This window comes from Canis lupus, chromosome 24 (assembly GCF_048164855.1).
Source record: "Canis lupus baileyi chromosome 24, mCanLup2.hap1, whole genome shotgun sequence".
Classification (NCBI taxonomy): domain Eukaryota; kingdom Metazoa; phylum Chordata; class Mammalia; order Carnivora; family Canidae; genus Canis; species Canis lupus.
In genome coordinates, this window is record NC_132861.1 from 20470226 (window position 1) to 20483347 (window position 13122).

The 13122-nt window shown below is 38.7% G+C and overlaps 1 long non-coding RNA gene and 1 pseudogene across 2 annotated transcripts in view; one reads left to right on the forward strand and one right to left on the reverse strand.

The window, feature by feature from the left end:
* LOC140615852 (uncharacterized) overlaps positions 1 to 8850 on the forward strand; it is a 34661-nt gene extending 25811 nt beyond the window's left edge. For both annotated transcript variants that reach the window (XR_012016356.1, XR_012016355.1), the window contains exon 4: positions 8295 to 8850. This is a non-coding gene — a long non-coding RNA (uncharacterized lncRNA). The remainder of the gene's footprint in view (positions 1 to 8294) is intronic.
* Positions 8851 to 9324: 474 nt separating this feature from the next.
* Positions 9325 to 9422, reverse strand: LOC140616681 (U6 spliceosomal RNA; annotated as a pseudogene).
* Between the last annotated feature and the right edge of the window lie 3700 nt (positions 9423 to 13122).

Sequence of the window (13122 nt, forward strand, 5' to 3'; positions counted from 1 at the left end):
GAGGTGGCTGAAGTAAAAATGTGGAAATACAGGCCTCCTCTATCTTCCATTTTGCTGCCCTTCCTCTCCCCTGTTACCCTAAGTGCCTCATGGTAGCTGGCACCTTGCCCAGGCATGTCCACTTTCTAAAGTGATTCCTGCCCCAAAATCATCTTTTTATTTTCCCCCAACAAAGTGCCTCTTCTTTCACTGACCTCACATGGGGATTGTGGGGGAAAACCTTATTTGGATTAATTCAGAGAGAGAACACAACCACTTAGATTTCTCTGAGTATCTGCAGTTTTCAAGAAAAAATGTGTTCAGCCAAATGCCTCTATCATTGGTAGAATTTTAGGCAGGGTGTCCTAGTCAAGATTGACAGATATTTTGGGTAGATATTCTTGGTCGGAGACTCCATCCAGGCTTATGTGGTAGCCTTTCCCCTGAAGAGTTGCTCAAATTTCTGTTTTTTTTTTTTTTTTTTAAGATTTATTTATTTATTCATGAGAGAGAGAGAAGCAGAGACACAGGAGGAGGGAGAAGCAGGCTCCATGCCAGGAGCCTGACGCGGGACTCCATCCCGGGACTCCAGGATCGCGCCCTGGGCCAAAGGCAGGCGCTAAACCGCTGAGCCACCCAGGGATCCCCTCAAATTTCTGTTTTTGCCTTTTATGGTGTCTTGCTGACTCCATTTCTTAAAGACCTAAGCTTATCACAACAGAAACAAGTAGTACTCTACAAATAATCTTCTTTTTCAAGATTTTATTTATTTATTCACGAGAAACAGAGAGAGAGGCAGAGACATAGGCAGGGGAGAAGCAGGCTCCCTGTGGGGAGCCTGATGTGGGACTTGATCCCAGGACCCCAGGATCACAACCTGAGCCAGAGGCAGATGCTCAACCACTATACCGCCTAGGCATCTCTCTCTCCAAATATTCTGTGGGTGCCTATACTTCCTAGTCTCTTTTCTAGTTGTGTTGGGCTCTGTGACACAAACAGTATCTACTGAGCTATTAGTGGAAGAGTTGTAGGTCACTTCTGGGTAGGCCAGTATGTCTTCAGCACATACTCTTTCACCTGGGAGGTTACATGTGAGACAATGGAACAGCAGAGGTGCTAAAGGAGGAGCCAAGGAGACCACTCTGACCCATGGCCAAATGTGATATGATAGGAATATCCTCTGTTGTATTGTACCACTAAGATTTTGGGATTTACTTGTTCCCACTAGCCTAGCTTCTTATAATACAGGCTACAGGTAAGGGAGAGGGGAAGTTATTGGGAGTGGAGGAATGAGAAAGGGAAGGGTTTGTAGACATTAGTCAGGAATCACCTTGTAAGACACTCCTTGTTCTAACTACTTCATGAGGAAACTGGTGAATTCAATCATGAGGTAGCTGTTAAGGTTAATGTCATCATCACCATCCATTTGTAAAAAGAGGAATAACATGGACAACTATGTTTGGGTCTGGAGGAAAGGACTCCTTTCTAGGAAAGAAAATAGAGCCAGGAAGTTCAGTTTAAAGGCAAGAGAATTTCTCTAACTTTATGTACTTAGCGTCTATCTGGAGACCTCAGGATTATTAATCTCATAAAATATAATAATGCCAAGGAATATACAAATATTGAATCTAGTGCAGAATAAAATAAATATTTGGAAAAAGAGAGATTATGATAGGCTGGAAGGCCAGGGAAGAAGAAAGTCTTCATAGAAGAATGGGCATATGAGATGACCTTCTAACATAGGTCAAATTTAGAAAGATAGGAGGAGATGGCCTTCTGGGTTGAAGGACTGATGTGCACAAAGGTCAGAAAATCCTGGGGCACCTAGGTGGCGCAGTTGGTTAAGCACCTGACTCTTGGTTTTGGCTCAGGTCATGATCTCATGGCTCGGTGCAGGGTCTACTTGAGTTTCTCTCTATCCTTGTGCTCTTCCCTTTACCCCATCCCCCACACTTTCTCTCTCTCAAATAAATAAATAAATCTTAAAAAAGAAAAAGGCCAGATAATCCTGCTAGTCTAATTTGACTGGAGTGCACTATTTGGGGAAGGGTATATAAGTAGGAGGTGAGACTTCAGAGATAGATGGAGGACACATTGCAGAGAACTTCAAATACCACTGAATACCTTTAAACTTTATCTTGAAATAGTGCTGTTACAATGCAATGGTGAACATTGACAACTACTTTGATGCCCATCAATAAGAGAATAGATAAGTAAGTTATGTTGCTGCCAAATAATGGCATACTATTCAGTAGTTACATGGAAAGATCTCCAAGGACGACACTGTTGAGTAAAAACATCAAGGATAAGTGATAGCACTTGTGTAAAGCAGCACACATCCGTATCTGTAAATTCCACATTCTTGAATGCACGTATGTATAAACACACAGAGATGTATTTGAATGCATCTTAGGAAGGAAGGATATTCACAAATTGATAACAGTGGCTACATCTGGGCAAAGACCTTGGGACTGGCCACAATCTTACCTGCTCTCCAAGGCCTTGTCCTTGGAGAGTTTTTAAAGAGGATGGAGCCTAACCAGATTAGTTCTGACACCTGAGCCTGATTGTTTCCCCAAGCCCAGATCAAACTGGATTCCAACCTTCGTTATCATCTGTTTGGACCAGATTGGGCTTGCTTGCTTTCCCATCAACTGAAACGCATTTGTGGTAATAGAAGGTAGTAAATCCTCTTGCAAAGATATGCAGAGCTCACTTTCATCTAAAATAATTTTTCATGGGCAGCCCGGTGGCTCAGCAGTTTAGTGCCACCTTAGGCCCAGGGCATGATGCTGGAGACTTGGGATCGGGTCCCGCGTTGGGCTTCCTGCATGGAGCCTGCTCTTCCCTCTACCTGTGTCTCTGCCTTTCTCTCTCTCTCTCTCTATCATGAATGAATGAATGAATGAATGAATAAATAAATAAATAAATAAATAAATAAATAAATAAATAAAATCTTTAAAAAATAAAATAAAATAATTTTTCACTGAGTAAAAATATTTCTGGCCAAGACATAGACACCCTTTTGAGAGTGATATTTTTAATTTTTTTCCAATAAGAAAATCCTTTATTGAAGTAAAACAAAACAATTGTTTATATCCTATTTTCAACAAAAATCTGAAATGGCCAATAACAGAACAATTAAAATATTTAAAAAGAAAGACCAAAAATCATTTAGATTACTTGTCAATAGGAAATACATATATTATCCAACAAATGGTAGAGGAAAGGTTATCTATAGAATAAACTATATTTTCGTTCCTACCTCACATCATATCCCCAAGCAAATTTCAGATATGTTAAAATCACTATCAAAATACAACAACAAAGCAAGCAAAACTGAATCCAAAATTGTATTTTAAAAAATGAGCAATAAGTTTTATCCCAGGATTGCAAAGATAATGCAATGTTAGAAGAATCTTCAATGTAATTCATTACTTTGACAAAATTAAAAGAGAAAAAAATCATACTATTGTTATATCAGCAGGTATAGAAAATGCACTCAGATGTCCAATTTTTGCTCATTTAAATACTCTTTAATCTGTTAAAAGGTATTGCTTCAAAATCTATAGCAAATATCATATTGGAGGGTGAAATGCTAGAAGAGTCTCATTAAAATGAGACATGCAGTATCCTTGTTATCACCTCATGATTTAATATTGCACTGGATGTTCTAGCCAGTGTAAAATTTGTACTGTCATATGAAATAATTGCCTGTGGGGGAAAAGCCAAGAAAGTCTAGTTATGAGCTATAAACTACTGATAAGTGAGCTGAACAACTTATTGGATAAGTCACTTATAAATTTAATAACAGGGATGCCTGGGTAGTTCAGCAGTTGAGCGTCTGTCTGCCTTTGGCTCAGAGCATGATCCCCGAGTCCTGGGATCCAGTTCCATGTTGGGCTCCCAGCATGGAGCTTGTTGCTCCTCCCTCTGCCTATGTCTCTGCCTCTCTCTCTGTCTCTCATGAATAAATAAATAAAATCTTTAAAAATAAATAAATTTAATAACAAAGATATTTGGAAAATCCTAAAATATTTTGAAATTAATCAAAAATCAATCTTTCTTTTTTTTTAATTTTTATTTATTTATGATAGTCAGAGAGAGAGAGAGGCAGAGACACAGGCAGAGGGAGAAGCAGGCTCCATGCACCGGGAGCCCGACGTGGGATTCGATCCCAGGTCTCCAGGATCGCGCCCTGGGCCAAAGGCAGGCGCTAAACCGCTGCGCCACCCAGGGATCCCCTCTTTCTTTCTTTTTTAAAAGTAGGCCCCACACCCAATTGTAGGGCTTGAACTCACAATCCTGGGATCAAGAGTCAGATGCTCTAGTGACTGAATCAGTCAGGCATCCCTAGCAACAATATTTCTAAATAACCCATGGGTAAAAAAAGCCACAAAGGAAATTAGAAAGTCTTTTGAACTGAATAAAAATGAAAATAAAAACACAACATATCATTTGTGAGATAAAAGCATGAAAGTAGCACTGAGAGGGAACGCTGTAGCTCTTAATGTTTATATATGAAGAAAAAGTCTAAAATCAACTACCTAAGCTTCCAACTTAAGATGCTAGAAGACTAAGTTAAACACAAAGTAGGAATGGAATAATCAAAATAGGAATAGAAATTAATGGGATACAAAACAGATAAGCACCACAAAAAAAAAAATAAAACATAAAGTTTATTTATTTATTTTTTATTTTTAAACACTTTATTTATTTATTCATGAGAGACACAGAGAGAGGGGCAGAGACACAGGCAGAGAGAGAAGCAGGCTCCGTGCAGGGAGCTCAACTTGGTACTCGATCCCGAGTCTCCAGGATCATGCCCTGAGCTGAAGGTGACGCTAAACCGCTGAGCCACCCAGGCTGCCCCAACATAAAGCTTTAAAAAAAAAAAAAAAATCAGTAAAGCGAGTAAATCTAGCTAGATTGATTAAGAAAGAAAAATAAGGGATCCCTGGGTGGCGCAGCGGTTTAGCGCCTGCCTTTGGCCCAGGGCGCGATCCTGGAGACCCGGCGATCCAATCCCACGTCGGGCTCCCGGTGCATGGAGCCTGCTTCTCCCCCTGCCTGTGTCTCTGCCTCTCTCTCTCTCTCTCTCTGTGACTATCATAAATAAATAAAAATTAAAAAAAATAAATAAAAGAGGGGATATCAGTATGATCCTAGAGATATTAAAAGGATAATAGATATTAAAATTTAATAATTTTGAAAACTTACGTGCAATAGAGGAGTTTGTTGAAAAATTCAAATTACCAGAATACTAAAGATTCAAATCACCAACTATTAGCAGAGGTGTGGGGCAACTGAATGTGTTACAGTTGGAGATATAAAATAGCATCACTGTTTTGGAAAACAGTTTGGCATTCTTTAGTCAAGAGAAATGAAAATGCATGCTCACAAAACACTTGTTCTTGAATATTCGTGGCAGTTTTATTTAAAATAACCCCAAATTGGGTCGCCTGGGAAGCTCAGTGGTTGAGAGCCTGCCTTTGGCTCAGATCGTGATCCCAAGGTACTGGGATCGAGTCCTGCATCAGTCTCCCTGCAAGGAACCTGCTTCTCCCTCTGCCTATGTCTGCCTCTCTCTGTGTGTCTCTCATGAATAAATAAATAAAATCTTTAAAAAAAAGTAAAATAAAATAGCCCCAAACTGAAAACAACCCAAATGTTCAGAGGTGAATGAATATACAATCTATGGTACAGTGAAAGTAATGTAAAGAAATTAATTACTGATACAATCTGGATGGCTTTTAAAAACGTGATGCTGAGAAAAGCCAGACACAAAAGATATATGCCGTATTATTCCATTATACAAAATCCTAGGAGGGCAGCCCCGGTGGCGCAGCAGTTTAGCGCCGCCTGCAGCCCAGGGTGTGATCCGGAAGACCCGGGAGACCCGGGATCAAGTCCCGCGTTGGGCTCCCTGTGTGGAGCCTGCTTCTCTCTCTGCCTGTGTCTCTGCCTCTCTCTCTCTCTATTTCTCTCTGTGTGTGTGTCTCTATGAATAAATAAATTTTAAAAATCTTTACAAACAAAAGCAACAACAAAAAAATCCTAGGAAAGACAAATCTGCTCTATGGTGCCATAAAACTGATCAGAGAGTCCATGGTGCTTAGGGTCATGGGTAGAGAATGGGAACCATGTTGGGTAATGGAAACATTCTGTATCATGACTGAGGTGTGGTTATATAACTGTATGTGTTTCTCAAAACTCATCTAGCTGTACACATAAAGTATGTGCATTTTATTTTCTGTAAGTTATACTTTAATGAAGTTAGTTTAAAAAAATTAATAACATTTTTATGCAACAACCAATTAGAAAATGTAGTTTAAAAAAGACAATAGCAACAAACTACAGGATACCTCAAATTAAAATGAACAAAAATGTGCAAGAACTTTATGGAATCGGGATCCCTGGGTGGCACAGCGGTTTGGCGCCTGCCTTTGGCCCAGGGCGTGATCCTGGAGACCCGGGAATCCCACGTCGGGCTCCCGGTGCATGGAGCCTACTTCTCCCTCTGCCTATGTCTCTGCCTCTCTCTCTCTCTCTCTCTCTGTGTGTGTGACTATCATAAATAAAAAAAAAAAAGATTTAAAAAAATCTTGTATTAAAAAAAAGAACTTTATGGAATCAATTATAAATATTGAAAGACATGGGGAGCATGAACGCAATTGGGAGTCAGACTCTTGATTTCAGCTCAGGCCATGATCTCAGGGTTGTGAGACTGAGTCTTGGGTCAGGCTCCACACTGGGCATGGAGCCTGCTTAAGATTCTCTTGCTCCATCTTCCTCTGCTCCTCCCCCCATCTCTCTCCCATCCTAAAGAAAAAAAAAATATTGAAATACATGGAGGATCCAAAAAAAGAGAGACCAAGTTTCATGAATGTAGAGATCGATACCAAAGAGATGCAAATTCTACATAAACTGATCCCTAGATCCAGTGCAATTTGAACAAAAATTCCAAGAAAATCTTTGGTGGAATGTCATAGGTTGTTCTTAAAAATCATATGAAAAAATAAATGATCCAAGAATAGATAAAATATTTCTGAAAAAAGAAATTAAGGAAAAGGACTTGAACTGTTGGGTGTGAGAAATTATCACAAAGCTATAGTACCTACAACACAGTGGTACCGAATCAAAAAAGACAAATAAAAATAAAAAATATCAAAAATAGATCAATGGAATAGAAAACAAATGCATGTAAGATAGTAGAGGTATTACAAATTAATGGAAAATTGATACATGTAAAAAATTAAATCAGATTCCTTCCTCATACCATGTACAAAGAAACAAAAATTCAGGAAATATAGCTAATCTTGGGATAAGGAAGGGTGGTATAGCAATGGAAGAAACCACAAAAGGGAACATCAATAGATTTGTCTATAAAATTTACAAACTTCTGGTATCAAACAAATGAAAATATATGCACAATATTGAAAGAGAAAGTATTAAAATGATTATATAAATAAATTTTAAATCAATGAAATGTATCAATATAGGAGACAAACAATGAGCACAGAAGAAATGCAAATTGGATATTAACAAACAAAGGAATGTATTATTTAACTAGTAACCAAATATATGCAAATTAAATGAGATGCTATTTTTAGCCTACTAAATTGGTGGAGTTAAAATAAAACAAAAACCTATATTATTCAATACTGGTGAGAATGTATTAATATAATTATTCTCATCTATTGCTGGTAGAAGTGTAGATTGGCAAAAATTTCTGGAAAGCAATTTAGTAAGAACTTTTAAAATATTTATACCTAATGGTGCCTAGGTGGCTCAGGTGCTTAAGCATCCAACTCTTGATTTCTGCTCAGGTCATGATCTCAGGGTTATGAGATTGAGCCCTATGCAGGGCATGGAGCCTGCTTAATATTCTCTCTCCCTCTCCCTTCCCCCCACTTCTTACCCCCTCCATGGTCGAGTACACACACACTGTTTCTCTCTCAAAAAAATTCTTCCTATTATATTAAGATTTATAATAGTTAAAAGTAAAAAACAATTAAATGTCTAACAAATCAGCGAAGGTATATTCATATTATAGACTCTTATGCAGTTAGTGGAGATCGTGGTTTGAAGATATATTTAGTTATCATAAGAGTAATATTCAATATTAATGGTCAATGGAAAAAGCAACCTTCAAGTTTATATAAAATTTATTTCTAATTTTTTAAACAAAAATATGTGTATACTATAAAAACAAGATTGGAAATAAATATAATAAAATTTTAACAGTGATTGTCTCTGAGTGCTAAAATGTGGAAGATTTATATTTTCTTCTTTATATTCTTTTTTTCCCCAAGACTTTATCTATTTATTCTTGAGAGAGAGGCAAAGACACAGGCAGAGAGAGAAGCAGGCTCATACAATGAACCCAATGCGAGGCTCAATCCCAGGACTCGGATCGCGCCCTGAGCCTAAGGTAGACACTCAACTGTTGAGCCACCCAGGTGACCCTTCTTTATATTCTTTTAAACCAACTTTTCTACAATAAACATGCAAACATAAACAATCTCTAAAATATCAGCAAGAATAAAGAGACATATGTACTAGGCACCTCAAATAAGTGACTTATTGAGATTTTGAAAGAAACAACTTTAAGGATCTGTAAGTCCAAACAAAAGGAAAACATAATTAGGTTACATGGTTCAGGTAAAAACAATGAGCAGTTTTGTCTGGAGCAGCATTTATCAGAGTGTGTTCTGTAAATCCTATTGCTGTTCGTATTATTGCTCATTATGTAATACTAGCAAAAATTATGGAAAGATGGAAGGGAAGGTTCCTGGCTACTAAGGTTGTGTGCAAAAGTAAAATAGTTTTTTAACTTCTCTTAAACTTTTGATAAGCTAAGTGTTTGAAATATTATTATCCTCAGTTGTTAATGTTCACATGCTTTAGATTCCAAATTGTAGGCATTGGAATAAACATTCCGTTTTGAAAATCCAAGAGCCTAAGGTATGTTTTAGCCTAAATAGAAGCCCATTATCAGAGTGCCAAGGGAGAGGGTTAGCTTTCTTCAATGAAGGCTTACTAGCTGTTGAAACTCTTAAATATTTGACCCAGACTCTAGAGTTCTGTGTTGTTAACATGAAAGAGTCCATTTTAGTCTCTAAACATTAGAGCAAATGTTACCAATTTACCATTAACCATTATCACATCAAAACCTGGCCCTTGATGTAGATGTGATTTTATTTAGTGGCTGATAATATAGCTGTAGACGATATCCTCATTTAACACACAAGTTATCTGACCATTGAATGGAGTTATTTAATTGTATTCATTTAAACTTGGGGAAATTTTGCTCAAAACATGGACTTTTATTTTTCATTTTTTAAAAATCTGGAATGGTTCATGAATTTGTGTGTCATCCTTGTTCTGGGGCCAGGCCAGTCTTCTCTGTATTGTTCCAATCATGTGCTATGGAAGTGAGCGTTGTGGACTTGTTTTAGTCCATCAGGTATCACGCTCTTCTTAGTGACAGGCCAACAGATCCAGTTTAGGTTGTTCCTGGTTTGAATAGAAAATGAGGCCAAGCAGGCATGCAGGTAACTCATCCAGTAGGGCTTAGCAGGTTATTTAAATGTAAGTTAAAAAAAAAGAAAGGTGAGCATGAAGTTTCCATTTTCCACTGTTTAGAACTGGACTTTGATCCTTCAGAAACTATTTTTAATTATTTTGATGCTGGCAGAAGCATTCTAAAGGCCTACTAAGCACAGATACAGGGCAATGTTAGGGATCTTTGAGAGTTTATGAACCACAGACTCCCCATGGTCTGAACCTGTGTTCTCCTAATGTCTTGTGATCTCACACCATTATCAGTAAAAAAGTTTTGTGCAACAGACCACGTCTGTATATTAACTATTATGATGTGTAGGTACTATAGTGCTAATACATGAGGTATGCTATAAACACATGAATTAAATTAAGTAAAGATAAAGTAACTCTTAATCTTAAATAATATCAGTAATGATATCTCTATGTATTTATTAGGTAATACATCAAGACAACATGTAATGTGCAATTTATCATTAAGGATAGTATATATAAAGCCAGATTTGAAATGGTTTTCTCAGATGATTCACATTTTTTGTCACTTCTTGTTACTTCTTGGCTAACCTCATTAGAATTATCATTGTGTTGATTGTTTCTTGGACTTTTGGCTAATATCAAGTGTAGAATTATCATTGCAGGGTTTTTTTTTTTCTTCAAGATTTTTTTTATTTATTTATTTTTAAATTATTATTATTTTTCTTAAGTAAGTGCTATGTGGGCCTTGAACCCATGACCCTGAGATCAAGAGTTGTGTGCTCTAACATCTGAACCAGCCAGTCACCCGTGCCCTACTTTTTAAAAGTAAATTCTACACCCAATGTGGGGCTCAAACTCATTGTTTTTATTTCATAGTGCAACTTATAGAAAGCTTACACTTGAAGTAAAATTGTCAGTTTGACCATTTTCTTTTTGTTGGCTTCTGTTCACATTATTAGCATTACAATTCAGGATTTTCACTAAAAACTTTTTAAGCCATTTGTCAACTATGTCATACTAAGTTTTTTAAAAAGCAAATGTCTCTGGGAGGGTAACACATTCAGTGTTTAGTTCTGAGTGTGAGTTTATCAGAAATAGTAAGCCTGTCACCTTCCAGGCCTGGGAAACTAGTCTGTCAGTTGAGGGACAGAATTCTTTGTATCCTCAGTTCTTAGCAGAGCATCTTAAACCTTTTGTTCAGTGCAGTTTTTTCCTGAATAAGTAGGCATGATACTGTGTTTTGGTAGTGGACATTTTGAGGTTTGGTCAGTCAAAGGCCATAGAGTGTGATTCTGACAGAGAGGGCATGAAGGGTCTTCCTTGAGGCTGGGAGCCAGCTGCCACCTTGGAGAGGCAGGAGGGCAGTGGGCCTTTCTTTTGGGAAGGAGACTCCACAGGAGAGGGGAAAGAAGAGCAAATGTTCAAATTTAAAAGGAAAGAAAGGCTAGATTCTGGGAGATAGTCATTCCCTGAAAAAGTCTAGAATACATTATTAAAGAGTTGTTTTTAAATTTTGTTTTGAGGAAGTAGAAAGCAGGGTAGTAAGCAAAAGAGCAAACATTGGTGGAGAGTTAAATCAGAATAAGCCTTGGCTTTCCTTGACTGAATTTGAGGACCTAGCACATAATGGACATAGTGTCCCATTATATATTAGTAGGAAGAGATGGCAAAATGTGCATGATGATAGCCTCAATGGATCTGAAACTGATATTATTGTTTGTGGCTGTCATGAGTGTATAGAAAGGAGTCTGCTCTGTTTGTCCACCTGAAGTGTAAAGAACATGAACGCATCAAGCCAGGCTGAGGAAGAGTCTGCATCTTGCTGTCAAAGGCAGCATGGATTTCCTGGGAGGAGCAATGATCATCAATCTGGTGTAGGCAGAAAGTTCTCAGGAATAATATGCAGGAATGTGGGGACAGAAGGGTTGTGCAGCAGCACAGGACAGGTGGGAATCATCTGTGAAGAGTCAGAAAACAGTCTTGGGGGCAGAGAAGGGTGCTCCCTGAATATGAGAGGCAATGGCGAGTTCTATATCAGTTGGCAAATGGTGCTGATGTGGACTCATCTTCCCCTCTGTAGGGACAGTGGGGTCAGAGATAGTATTAGAAACATCTAGCATTGCAGAAGGGGTGCCAACCAACCCCACAGGGTGGGACCAGTGTACTAGCAGTGAGTGCAACTAGGAACAGCCCTGGCGGTTTCAGCCTTCTACTCACCCCTTTCCAGCCTTCTGGTGGTCAAAGGCATATATTTACAAGGAGGCTGACTGTAGCATACTCTTAACTATCCATTTAGTCCAAACTACTAAGTGCTGATCCTAAGAGTTAAGAACTCACTAGTTTAGGCATAGGGAGAGTCTGCATCAACAAACAACCCAGAGACATGCCTCCTGGAACCTACTCTTGAGCACGCGGCACGCCCGCAGCCACCCCCAGGTACACACGTAAGTATAAACCACAGAGGCATTTATCAGGTGTCCCTCCTCTTTCTTCCCATTGTCAGGCTTCTTTCAGCACCTCACCTCTAGATGACATTCACACATTGCTTCCCGGTTCCACCCCACTTGAAGGCTCACAAAATAAAACATTTGCATAGTTTTTAAGAATAATTATTTACCAACAGTGGTTTTCCTCTCCATTTCTTACCCCCTTAAGTCCACAGCAGAAAATGCTGTTTTGTGCATTGCTCTACTCTCAAATTTTACAAAATAGCTTCAAACCCAAGGAATGGCCAGTGAATGGAAAATTAATTTATGGTTCAGCCTATGCCGATATCTGAGTTGGCCCAGCTTGCTATGCAAAGCTCCCTACAGGGGAGGATATTGCATAGAAATACTGTCCTGGGCTGCATTGAAGACAGTAATAACTGCGTAATGATCCTTTGTTGAGTGAACAGAAGAGAACCAGTGGGTTTTCCCATAGGGGCTGTGGCACTTCCTGGCTCACCTGTTTCAGGCTTCACTGAAGCAGTAGTGACCTCCTGTTTTTAGTGTTTTCTTCCTGATGCCAACAGTTCTGGCAGGCTCCACATCATCCCTATCAGTTCAATCCTCTAGACTAATACAGAACTAGTATATGAGAGAAATGCCCAAGAGTTACTTGGGCTGTGCGTTATAGTGAGACATCTTATGCATATCATGATACTCGTCCCAGTGAAATACTCTAGTCTGCAGTGAGATGGGAAAGAGCATCAAGGACTTCTCTGGGTTCTTTGTATTTTGCTGTACATAAATTCTTTCCAGCCCTAAATGATTGAGATAGAGAAATTAGAGTCATATTTGCCATGCTTTATGAAGAGGCAGTATTCAGCAGGGGTTCAGAGCTGCTTGCACAGGGGACCCTTTCGCAACCTTTATTTCCTCACCTGTAGAATGGGGCCAGCATACTCACCTCCCAGGAATGCATCAGCATAGGGTCTGGGAGGTAGTAAGCACTCATCAATGTAGTTATTATGTCTTTTGTAGAATAAAAAAGCTTAAATGTCCCTTAATATGAAATGCAAAAGAGGCATGATTGGTAATATATACATCTCAAAAAAATCTGTGTGTCAAAACGGCAGCAGTCACTTTATATATGAAAGTGATCAGATCAACTTACAAATAG